The 13,167-nt window shown below is 38.2% G+C and overlaps 1 protein-coding gene across 1 annotated transcript in view; it reads right to left on the bottom strand.

Annotated features, from left to right (window-relative positions):
- The window catches only part of hs3st1l1 (heparan sulfate (glucosamine) 3-O-sulfotransferase 1-like1), a 30,306-nt gene extending 18,673 nt beyond the window's left edge, over positions 1–11,633 (bottom strand). The window contains exon 1 of the mRNA XM_055018999.1: positions 11,304–11,633. The gene's annotated coding sequence lies outside the window, so the exon portion shown is untranslated. The remainder of the gene's footprint in view (positions 1–11,303) is intronic.
- Positions 11,634–13,167: the final 1,534 nt, after the last annotated feature.

Genomic DNA, 13,167 nt, shown 5'->3' with positions numbered 1-13,167 from the left:
TGTCACAGGCTATTTATCAATAATCTGTCATTACAAATAACTGACAGAATTTTTGGTTCTACAAAACAGGCAGATTCTAGCAGACTCCACACTGACTGACTAGAGAGACAGAAATGCCTGTAAAACAATCTTGCTCACTACAGTCCTGTACAGAACATTTGGGCTGTAAGTATGATTCTTATTTTTGTTCATTCTCTACTGATTTATCTTCCGAAAAATCACTGAATTGCTTTAGCGATGTAATAAGGCCTGATCGGTATAAATTGTTTTATTTTTTTTGTCAGGACTGATACAGATTATTAGTAATCAAGATGACCGATATTTGGAACTGATACACATTTTCAGATAAAATGACAATCTTAGCATTAAAACTATGAGAACACAAATCCCAATACTAAATTGAATTGAACCACACTACCAGTCAAAAGTTTGTACACACCTTCTTATTCAATGCTTTTTTATTTATTTGTATTATTTTCTACATTGTAGAATTTTCAGTATTCAATACTGTAAATGAACACTTTTTTTTTACAACATAATTCCATATGTATTCTTTTATAGTTTTGATGTCTTCAATATTATTCTACAATGTATAAAACAAATAAAAAAGAATCATAGAATCATCAAATAACCTCAGTGTGTTTTTGGACTGTGGGAGGAAGCTGGAGAACCCAGAGAAAACCCACGTACGTACAGGGAGAACATGCAAACTCCATCAAGCTGCAAGATCCCAGGCAGGCTGGGACGCAAACTGGGGTTCTTCTAGCTGCAAGGCGACAGTGCTACCACCAAGCAATTAGTGCATTTTAAGATGAATTTCTTTTATCAGCAAGCAGTTAAACAACATAATGATACCGACAATCTGAAAAATGCTATTTGATTGAACCCGACTATGCAATGTCAAAGAATAGCGTAGAAATATGCTGACACAATACAACAACAAAATGCTGAATTTGCTGTAATATGACAAAGATAAGAATAAATCCTCAAACTGACAAAACACCAAGAATGGGTAGCAACTTTGCTTGTAAGATAATACAAATCTGAAATATTCACTTGATTAATTATCAGTGGAGTTCCTGCTTAGTTGTAAATTCAGTTTTAAGGTGAATTTTATTTCTTCTCCACAAATATGATGATCACTTCTAAGCACTTCTCAATATATTGCATTCCACAGTATTGAAGTTAATTTGCATTATCATGATCAAAAACTCAAAATATTCAACTAATCATCAGATAAATAACAAAGAAAACCTCATATTCACACAATTACCAAAACAGAAGCAATATTTGTTTAGCTAGAAATAACAGTTAAAGGAATACTTGATCACCATATTCACTTTAATTTTATACATCTGCCTTGAAATGTGTACATACTGCATATTGAATTTTAATTTCAGTTTTATATAATAACCTCTATTGTTAATGTTACTAACCTGCTCTTTTTGTTATTTTATGTTGTTGTATTTAAGCTGCTGAACACTTAAATTTCCCTCGGGATTAATAAAGTATCTATCTATCTATCTATCTATCTATCTATCTATCTATCTATCTATCACTGTGGCTCTACATAGCATAGAATTAAATTTTAAAAATGCTTCACACATAAACACAAATAACAGGGAAAAATATTAGAAGCACCCTTCCAATACAGATGGATAATAAGTTAAGGTCTCTCTCCAACCATTGCAGCTGGACCACAGCAGCTCAAAGTCTGTATAACTACGGTACACACTGGCAAGTTGTAATATTGAAATAATTCAGCTGTTTGGAAACTAATTCTAAAGAAATATAATGATACAGGTAGCCCCACTCTGCAAGTTCACAGGTTTGTTATGGATAAAACCCTAGAAGTCTGAATCTGTTTTTGAGATTGTTGTTAGCATATTGTATTTTCAAGTTTGAAATGCTTAGCTATGGCTCATGATGTGTCTTCTTACATATAAAAATACCTTATAGACATGTTAACAGCTTAAATAGCTTGATTTTCTAAATGAAGCCTCTCTCACAACAGTGATAGTAGTTTAGTGAACACACCTCTGACTCAATGTCAACTTCTACAAAGCGTACAGTTTGTGGCAGGGTTCCATCATGACTTGAATTACATTGTTCTGTGTTTCTTTTACTTTGTGAGACTATGAGTGCCTGCTGAAAAACTTTAGGAAAAGTAAAATTGCTTTATAGCATAAAAACAAGACTTTGGACCAGAGTTCATCTGAGTTGAGTTTCTGGAAACGGAAAAAGGGTAGAAGCATTCGCATTTTTTATTCTATTCAGCAAGGTGACACCAAGGTGTGGGTGAGGACTGTTGAGCAGCGATGTCCACGTTGTAATAGGAAACCACAGTGTTTACGTGAAATGCGGTCATCAGCGATGTTACCTACATGTAAGGTTACCAATCACATTAAATGATTATTTATTTGTAAAGGCACAATGACTGAATGACAATGAATCCTTACTTTCGGGTGCTTTCGTGGTGCGGGTATTTTTAGATTCAGACATACATCTAGTTCAGCAGCAACGCTTTGTGCCACATCTTTGCCACTAAGCAAAAAGAGAGAAAATCTAAGACAGAGGAATTGTACATTTCAAAGTTCAATTTCAAGTTTGAGATGAGCGGTATTCCCCTTAGGGGTGGGGAAAAGAGAGGTGCTCATTTGGGCATTCTCCGTTCCAAAAACCAAGATGAAGAGTCTCATTCAGCATCATGGACAGCTCAGTGCACAGCCTCCAGAGATCTGCTGAAGCCTTCATCAGCAGGCACGAGTGAGACATCATTAATACCGGTCAGATAGCTTCCTCTGGAGACTGCTCTGTGTCTGTCTATATCTATGTGTGTGAGAGTCTTTCTTAAATACATACTGTTAACACTTTATCTACTTGTAAAGACCTTTTGGGCAGCTCTCTCCTTCAACAATAGCTTCTTCCTGTTAAATGCTCAACAAGGACGGAAGATTTTGATCTGAAGGACACTGCGAGGTCATTATTTTCATTTCCTCTGTGCACAACTTGGAGATCAAAGAACAGTGTGTCTGCGCTGTCTTTGTAAGGTGTTTGACCTTCCCACAATAAACCTGAATCAGTGTCTCTAAAGATCAAATTTCACGTTGAGACAAACCCAGATCTTTGCCTTTAGAACAAATGTCAAGCATTGCTTCTGGTGGTGGCGAGAGCGCGAGCCAGGGGAACCGACCAATGCTTGACATTTTGTTCTCATGAGTATTCATCTGCAGTGATATGTAAACAAAAAGGAAAAGTACACAAGAGAGGAAAATGGATTTAGCTATCGTGCAAAGTAAAGATGATTTAACAGTGACAGACAAACACTTTATCACTTTTTAATGGGGAACCAAGAGCTGATCCTTTCAAAATGTAAAATATGAGGCCACCTTTACGTGAAGTCCCTCTTTAGCTCCCTTGACTATCTTAAAAATCTCTAAATTAATGGCACAGCGCCGCGTTGCAGAGAAATCATTTCGTTGAAATGTTAAATATTCTGCTCTCAGGCCCCCAGACACACATGGAACATATTTCACAAACAGAAAATCTCACAGCGCTGTCTGCTACTTTCCCTTCCTCTGCCGCACAAAGCTGCACACACCCACACAAAATAAATTGATACATATGGCGAAGCAGAGGCATCTGAATCAAAACAAATTTCACTCCACATGACGGGGTCGTGATCTCTCCAAAGCAACAGTTACTATTAATCTGACAAACATGACAAGACATGAGTGTGATATATATATATATATATATATATATATATATATATATATATATATATATATATATATATATATATATAAAGGGATGTATGACACGCAATCCCTAGTAATGAGGGATGTGCCTGGCATGATGTGCCTTCTCATCCCAGGCAACCAGAGAACAAAAGTAATGAATAAATAACTTAGCCCGTCATCAAGTGGAATGATAAATCTACTTCACATCACTTGCCGATGATGGCAGCGTCAGGCTTTCTTGAACCTCTTGATGAAAAGTGGCTCGTGAAATCTGTTCAGTAGAAGGTGTCACCGCCCTCTGCTGTCTCCTCTTTCACCCACTCATACCCTGTCCCATTATTTCAGAATGGCAGTAAATCTAACAGGAAAAAGCCTGTTGTCTGATTCTGTCATCAGATTCTGCCTCTAATAAGGCTTTCCCGCAGGCTGAGCTCAGATGATGAAGACGAGGCTCCAAAATGCATGGTAAAGACAGCTTCTATGCCGACTTTAATTTGGATGTTGTTGATGCTGATGTATGCTGCTCATCTTGTGGACCAAGGTGGCTTCTTCACCCTGGATCCCTGCTTGCTGCGCACTCATGAATTATGGAATTCGGCACAAATATGCAAATCCGGGCATTAGCCTAGTTATGCCCCTGTACTGTAAGTTACAGTGACTTATCTATTATGTATGAACCAAGGAGTGGAGTGAAAAGGTCCTGGCAGCAAGCTACATGGCCCTCTCTCAGTTGTTCACTTTCACATCATGAAAGAACATGAATAGCAGGGGAGGTAGCTCCAAAATGCTGGCTTTCTGCAGCACTGCATCTCCAAAGACTTGGGAGAATTAGAGCTTCTCTCCATGCTCAATTGCCAAGCTACTTAAAATAACAATGCCTTCCACAGGATTTGGAGGCCTGGAAGATATGTAGGGAATAAGCATGAAGTTGTTGCTAATCCTCTAATTTCCCCCCACAAGGCTGATATGAAATGCTAGTCTGATCAGTAATCAGTCCATTGGGGAGGCAGACAGGGGATCCAGTCAACTCTACAGGCGCACACAAAAATCAGCCTCTGTATACATTACCATCACAATGCTGGATGAGTGATTGTAGTCGAGTGACCTAATCACAGCGTAAATATCCAAAATCAAGAAGCTGGCAGAGTTGAGAATCTCCAAGGCTCAGTTTTGAAATCATGCATACACTCCGTTAGGGCTGAGAGCATGACGAGTAAGTACTGAGGCTCTGTGATGAACAGAGCGATCATTAGCTCGGATCAAAGTCAATCATCAGGCACATGACAGCTGACAACTTCTATTAAAAGGGCGCACAGGAAAATAATGATGCTCAGTCTCTATCGAATACTGTCCCATAGAAGTCAAACTACATATATGTGTGTGTGTGTGTGTTTTACTGTATGTTGTGCAGAAATCCGTCCTCCAAAGCCTTTTGGGGCCTAATTGTGAACAATGCTCTTCACTGGTACAGCAAGCACTTTCCAACATGAAACATTTGCCAAGACTAATTGTTCTGCTGGGTGTGTATTTCATAGTGAAAGTGGAAGAAATTGAGCTAAACAGACTAGCCTGCTATAGTTAGCTCAGATTGCAAACATTAGCACTGATTCTCTCTTGATGTTACTTTGATTTCATGTTATTTCCTCAACTGATGAGTCACTAGCTGCATACTCTGAGCTGTTTTCTCACAGCGTACGAAGAAAGAAGGTCAGTTAGTACCACACGGTCTAAATTCTGCCATGGAAAGTTCTGTAACCGCAGATATCCACATGTAACTCCAGGAATGGAAACAGAAAAGTATTACCTAACATGCAAATTCAGTAAATCTAGGGTAGGCATTATTTTTTGCTGTTAAAAGTCCATGCTAATCTTTCATGATGTTGTAATTCAAGTGATCTAAAATTCTGCACCACCTCTTGGCTCCATTTTCAGGCTTCAAGAAATCTAGTCTATAATGGTTTTCAAACAAGTTTTTTTTTTTTTTTTTTGCTTTTTTCCCAGAGAGAGTGCATAAATCCTATTGGATGCAGAGGTGCTTTAAATGGTAAAAAGCCTGATTCCGTGGCACACAATCCACAAGGAGAAGTTGCTATTCCAGAATTGGAAACAACCACCTACACTGCAACACAACGCAAAAAAAGTCCAAAGAAGAGTCTGATGATAAACACAGTAAAACACATCCGGATTGGTAAAGCGTACTCAAACAACTGGACTTACGTTCATTAACTACTGAATTGGGCGCTTGGCATTCTTATCCTGGCCAGTGAGCTGCTAACCTCAATTTCCTGTTAAATCTAAAGGTGTTGTTGTGTTTATGTAGATTTACTTCTAGTTTAGCCTTCTGCTAACTGTGATTAATGGCAGCAGTGAAGTCAACTTCATGTTTACATTCATGCTCATAATCAAGCTTGCATTCAATATGCACATGAAACCTATGCATATCTTCAATACAGAATTGAAGGCCTTGAGACTGCATTGTGCAAGTCCTTAAGGAAGACACAGAACCTTAAGTTTAAGTGACTTTGAACGTGGCATGGTTGCTGGTGCCAGATGGGCTGGTCTGAGTATTTCAGAAGCTGCTGATCTACTGGGATTTTCATGCACAACCATCTCTATGATTTGCAGAGAATGGTCCGAAAAAGAAAAAATATCCAGTGAGCGACAGTTGTGTGGATGCCTTGTTGATGTGAGAGGTCAGAGGAGAATGGGCAGACTGGTTGGGGATGATAGAAAGGCAAGAGTAACTCAATTAACCACTTGTTACAACCAATGAATGCAGAATATCATCTCTGAACGCACAACATGTCCAACCTTGAAGAAAATGGGCTACAGCAGCAGAAGACCACACCAAATGCCACTCCTGTCAGCTAAGAACAGGAAACTGAGGCTATAATTCGCACGGGCTCACCAAAATTGGACAATAGAAGATTGGAAAAACGTTGCCTGGTCTGATGAGTCTCGATTTAAACTGCGACAGTCAGATGGTCAAAACATATATATATATATATATATATATATATATATATATATATATATATATATATGCATATATACGTATATATATATATATATATGTGTGTGTGTGTGTATATATATATATATATATATATATATATATATATATATATATATATACACAAAATTAGCGCGTTAACAGATTAATTCAGCAAAATAATTAATCAGATTAAAAACTTTATTGCAATTAATGCATCTGCAGCGTAGAATGACTGAAAATCCCTGAAACGTCTCTGGCAATGCATTTCAGGTGTTTTAAATTGGCGCAGCTTTTCCAGTGTTTATGGCATTAGTTTATCAGCTCAGGAAATGAGCACATGTATCCCCCAAACTCACTGTAAACGAGACAGCAACTCTGGTTACAGTTTTTTTCTTTTTTTTTCTGGAGATTTTTCTTTTCATTAAAAAACAGACCAATTAGGTCCGAGTTCAGCCATCCCGCCTGACACTACTCAGCCAATGAATTGGTCTCTGCATTCCCGCCGCTAAACATCACAGCTGAGTTCAGAAAACAGGTGAGGGACAGATGAGAGGAGGACAGACAAAAAGATAAACAAGAAAAGCACTCAGAGAGTGCAGTGCTCCTCCAAGACTGTTCATTCCTCAATTTGTGTATTCAGAAATCCCGGCAACATAGAATCTGGCCATTTAATATAGATCGACCCACAGACTAACTAAATAAACACAAAATTGCCTTGCGTTAGCTAGTGCTGGGCGATATGGAAAAAATCATATATCACAATATGGATTATTTTATATCACGATAACGATATATATGACGATATACCACAACAAAGTATGTTTTCAGTTATTCTCTGAAAAGTTTGACAAAAATTTCATTGCTTACTTTTCTCCATGAAACTTCAACCTGTTGCTAGGGCTGGATCCGAATATTCTGTCCCCATGGTGGTATGCAGATATTAATTTTGAGATCCGAATATTCGCCCCCTCCTACCTCCACCCCTACCCCCCGTCGGGCGTTACGAACCGAGCCGAAAATTCGGCTCTTTCCTCCCTTAGCTCACCGCCTCTGACCTCACGGACTGAACCGAATATTCAAGTCATTCCTCCATCCGTCCGTCAAATTCCTTGGGGGAGTAATAAACAAATAGACACCGAGAGGAAAGTCGCCCTGCACATGTTGACTATGTTTGGCTCAACATACAGCTGTAAGCCAGCTTCACAATGATGAATATCATCCAAACTAAATATGGTTCCAGATTCACCAATGAGCTCCAAATGTGTCTGAGAACGACCCTGACACCATTCAGACCATGATTCAAAATACTGGCAGCTCAGTTCTCCCATTAAGCAGCAGGGGTATAAGGGGAGTGATAGAAGACAGAAAAAATGTAAAAATGTTCAACTGTTTAAATTTTTGGAGATTAGGTATTGTTAAAGATGTATATAAGTTGGTTCATGTTGTGCAGTCAGTATTTTTCACTTTATTTTCAGATGTACAGTTATATCAAAAGTTATTTATTAATAATTGTTGTCAAAATGTTTTTGAACCGTACTGAATTTATTTGAGTTGATGATCAGTTATTGCAGACACTAATAAAACTACCAGGTTACATCAACATATATCACATTAATTCACGTTAGACATTAAGATTTTCTGGACCTTTGCTTTAATACATTTTTTCTGACTGGGCCTCTATTCAATTTTAGTTGAATACCCCTGAGCTATACAGCACATCGGCCCTCTTTTTGAATACAAAAAACCCCAAAGACGGAACAGTCCTCCAACTTACAGTAATAGGCACACTCTATAGGAAGGGGTTTTCTTTTCACCAAAGCACAGGTGTTTAATAAACACGTTACATGCATATATATTCCCTTCTTTCTTGAATCTGTTTCCTCATGCAAAATGAAACGCGATTAATATAGATTAAAAATGAATGATATTTAAAAATCACGATTAATCTAAATTAATCCACAGCAACCCTGTGTTTAATCTGATTAAATCATTTGACAGCACTAATATATATATATATATATATATATATATATATATATGTGTGTGTGTGTGTGTGTGTGTGTGTGTGTGACTGCACAGTGCCTTGGTGGTTAGCACCCTCGCCTTGCAGCTAGAAGATCCCCAATTCATGTCCTGGCCCTTCCGGCATCCTTCTGTTCACCTTGTACATGCATTGGTTTTCTTTGGGTTCTCCGGCTTCCTCCCACAGTCCAAATGCATGCTCAGGTTAATTGGTAACTCTAAATTGTCCATCGGTGTGAGTGTGATTGTCTCTATGTAGCCCTGTGACAGACTGGTGACCTGTCCAGGGTGTCCCCTAGGTCAGCTGGGGTTGACTCCAGTCCCCTGTGTCCATATATATATATATATATATATATATATATATATATATATATATATATATATATATATATATATATATATATATATAAATAAAGGAAGCTTTTAATACAGAAATTCTAGCCTTGAGATTGCACTGTGCACATTTTTACAGCAGAAACATGCTGATTCCTTCATGAAAGCTCTTTTATCTCTTGCGGGAAAATCAACCAACCCCCACAACCACAAAAAGAGAAATACTCTGGAACTCATTTGCATTTTTAACAAATATCCCATATGCCTCAGCTAATGGTTTTCATCCTTTAATTCAGCAAACATAACCTCATCAAATATTAATTCCATCCCCTTGTTACTTTCTATTGCTCTTGATTAGGAAAACTTGAGGAAAAGAGAATGCACTTTTGTTTTGTTGTTCCTCTCTTCCACCCCCCTGTTTGCTCAAGTGGAGCCAACTGGATAAACTCCATCAAACAAAAACCTAATAACAGGAAATTGTACACGAGAAACTGTTTCTTTCTCTACCTCCTCCGTCTTTTTCTATCCTTCCCACATTAAACTCTCCTCTCTCCGTGGTCTAACATACACTGACCCAGTGTGTTTGTCCAGTAATATATCACTCAGACACCTTGAGTTTTCTTTGGGGATTTAGAAATTATAACGCCTCTCCAAACCACTATTGTCTTTTACAACCAGCCTCACAAACACTCACTGTCAGAATGATGTCACAGACCATCCAGCTCACCTTTAGTTACCCATTTGGCTCCAGCACAATATGAAGCAAACAAAGTCTCTGTTCCAGTTTAGATCGGGATACACAGTCGTCTCATTCATGTTGATTAGTCGGGTATGAAAATAATAAGGGTGACCCCTCTTTCATGTGGACCTTTTGCCCTTTTCTTTTCAGTCTGCATCCCAGTTTTCTGACCATTTTACTTCCTCACTAGTGGAATCTCTTATTAGTTATAATTATATTGCATTTATTTATTTATTTATTTTACCACTTCTAACAAAACCATCCTTTCATTTTAAGTGTCTTAGTACATTTAATTGATACAGATTCTTAAGATCTTTCATGTCTTGTGCGTCTAAAAAACTAAATGAGGATTTTCCTCTGGTAAAGTACAGCTGTATGCAGATTTAAAAACCTAAAGAGATATATACATACATACACTGCACCTCTCAATGTAAGGAGCGGTAAAGTAATTGTCAGAACATTAACACCCCCACATCACTTTCAGGAGCATAGTTGAGCAGCCTATGACTAAAAGATTGAACCTGTTGTAAATATAGACCAATTAGAGCCCACTTTTAGCCATGGGATGGGAAGAGGCTGCAGCTGGAAAACAGTATGTTTCATTTAAATTTCATCAGAGAACTTATTCCGGTGAAATACCGGCTTATGCCTTTGAGAAATCCTGCAGCTAGAAGCACCGGCTCACATAAGCCAACACCCACATGCTCATAATCAGAGGTGAATTGCACAGCCAGTGGCAATTTGCATCCTGTGACGTTAATATGTGGCTGCTGGAATTTCACTTGGGTAGATCTGATAGCAGATACGGGAGATGTGATGCTGAGGGGAAAACGATGCTACATCAAGGCTACATTTCATCAAGAACAAGAGAGTGGCAATTATCATTAGCTGCTCTTGTCTGATTGAATCTAACCAGTGACTTGATCCCATGTTTGAACATCCAGAGCATGAGATCTTTCAGTTCCAGACTTCAGCACTAAAACATCTGTGGATGTTTGTGTTTGGATCCATTTTCAACTTTATAAAAATTCAGTCAAAACTTTTAATGAATTAAAAGTGTTAATTGGAAGCAGATTTTATATGTCACGGCCCATAGGATATACAGAAGACTGTGCTCTTGGGAGCTTATAAAGCTAATTTATTGGATGTAGCATTTTAATTAGTTTGATCAATACTCTATTACAGAGGATTTAAATGTGAACTGCTGGGAAAAGACAAGGCTCTCATTTCACATGAGTGAATGATCATGTTCCAAAATGTCAGATGCAGCTTTTCTGCAAGGCGATAACTGGATTTATTCCAGCTTCGTACTTCATAAATTAATCGCCTATGAATTCAGAGGAATAAAACGTCCTTTTGTCAAACGCTGGAGATTCGTGGAAGCATGTGTGTGAGTCGCTGTGTGTCAGGACCGGAGGCTCTCACACACAAAGTAAGGAGGAAATGTTGAGAGAAAATCAAATCTGGTTACCTCGCACGGGGGGGCTTCGATGAGGATATCAGTGCGCCTCTTGGGTTTGGGCTGATCTCAGGAGCGGAGGATGAAGATGATGCTGAGCCACGGAGCGCACTTTTGCGCACCGCCGGTCCACAAAGAAGAGAAGCGTCCGTCTCTCCTCTCGGCCACTCTCATCACTGATTCATTGGAAAGCAGACACCAGGGAGGAACGGAGTCCTTGTTTATTCAAAGTGGATAACTCGGCTATGTCTCCGGCGCACGCAGACGAGCCTGTGGAGAGGAACGCGGGCAGAGTTGTGTCCAAGCCTCTGCTTCGCCTGGCAGACAGGAGGGAGCGGGGAGGAGCCGTCTGCCGTCAGATGATCAAGGTGCTCTCCTCACCGAGACTCTGCAATCCTCAGCCTGAGCAAAGCTGCACTTCACACTTCAGCACAGAAACCCCCATCTAATCATCCACTCTCAGCCACAAATGCAGAATTTATATTTGGATTTACACTATTATTAAGTATAAAAGCAGTGCACATGTGGATATGGGTCATTCCAGAAATGGAGGACATTTGGACTTCTTTTTTTTTTTAAATAAACCTTCTCTCACAATTTTCTGCTTCATATTAATCAATAATAGGTAATAAACCATCAAATGCTTGACTGACTCAGCTTACAAATCACTAGTACCAATTTTACTACATGTTTTATTTGTGGTTTGCTAACCCTACTCTACTCACAGTAACAGGGTTGCAAACTCATGCTAATGTTAGTTTTTTTCTCAGGAGTAGAAACTAGATATTTAGCTAGTTGTTACTGCTGACCAAGAGGACAAACTTACTGATGGAAAATAGTAAAGATAATATGCAGAACAGGGTTGCATGAGATAGAGTGAGACATTCAGTCAAGACTCACAATGTTATGAAAATATGAAAAATAGAAAAGAGGACATGGCTTTGCTCTACCCATTCATTTGGAAAACTGATGATGTTCATTCCAGCGTATCATTTGATTCACTGTTTTCTTCTTCTTCTATCATCTAAAAAAGTTATGCTAACAGGGTTGGGTGTATAATAATAATAATAATAATAATAATAATAATAATAATAATAATAATAATAATAATAATTTTTATTTATAAAGCGCTTTTCCAAAAACTCAAAGACGCTGTATGTTGTGAGACACACATTCCATGCCTAATAATTATTATTTAAAATATTATCTTGATTTAAAAAAAATGTTCCCACAATTACAAGAGACATTAATGAAAAAAATAATACAAAAGTTAGAGATTTAAATTTCATTTTAACAGTTTTATTTGAGATTCAGTTTGGTCATCATCATCGGGGTGGGACAAGAGAAAAATGGCACTCCAGACTTATTTGGCATTTTTAAAAAAATATTTTCAAACATTCTTTGCTTCTAGTTTTTTTTAGGTTTGGTCTCAGGACAAGAAAATTTACACAACAACTGCATGTTTTAGTATTTTGTACATGGATTATTTGAAATTTGATGAGTTGGACGTAAAATGTTGTCCTATTCTGAAATGACTATCTGTGACCAGGTGTTCAGCCTCATGGAATATTTGCTATAACAATATATACAATGACTAAAAATTCCCTCTGCATTAAATAATAATATCAAAATGCTATAATGTGCTATATGACTCTATGTTATTACCATGGAGAAAAACAGCCACATAACAATCAGCAGAGACATAGAGAGACATATTGTACTGCCAGCAGACAAAGCCTGCCAAGGCCATCCTAACATCAGCCCTAAGTATCCCACCATTACAACTTCTGGTAGAAATATTACAGCAGCAAAACAAGCACTGGTACCAGAGGAGATTAAAGGGGCAGTAAAAGGGCATCAAATTCGGCTACAAGGT

Source organism: Amphiprion ocellaris, chromosome 16 (genome assembly GCF_022539595.1).
Source record: "Amphiprion ocellaris isolate individual 3 ecotype Okinawa chromosome 16, ASM2253959v1, whole genome shotgun sequence".
Taxonomy (NCBI): Eukaryota; Metazoa; Chordata; class Actinopteri; family Pomacentridae; genus Amphiprion; species Amphiprion ocellaris.
Note: the sequence above shows the minus strand (reverse complement) of the source record. Positions and strands in the feature narration are given on the sequence as shown.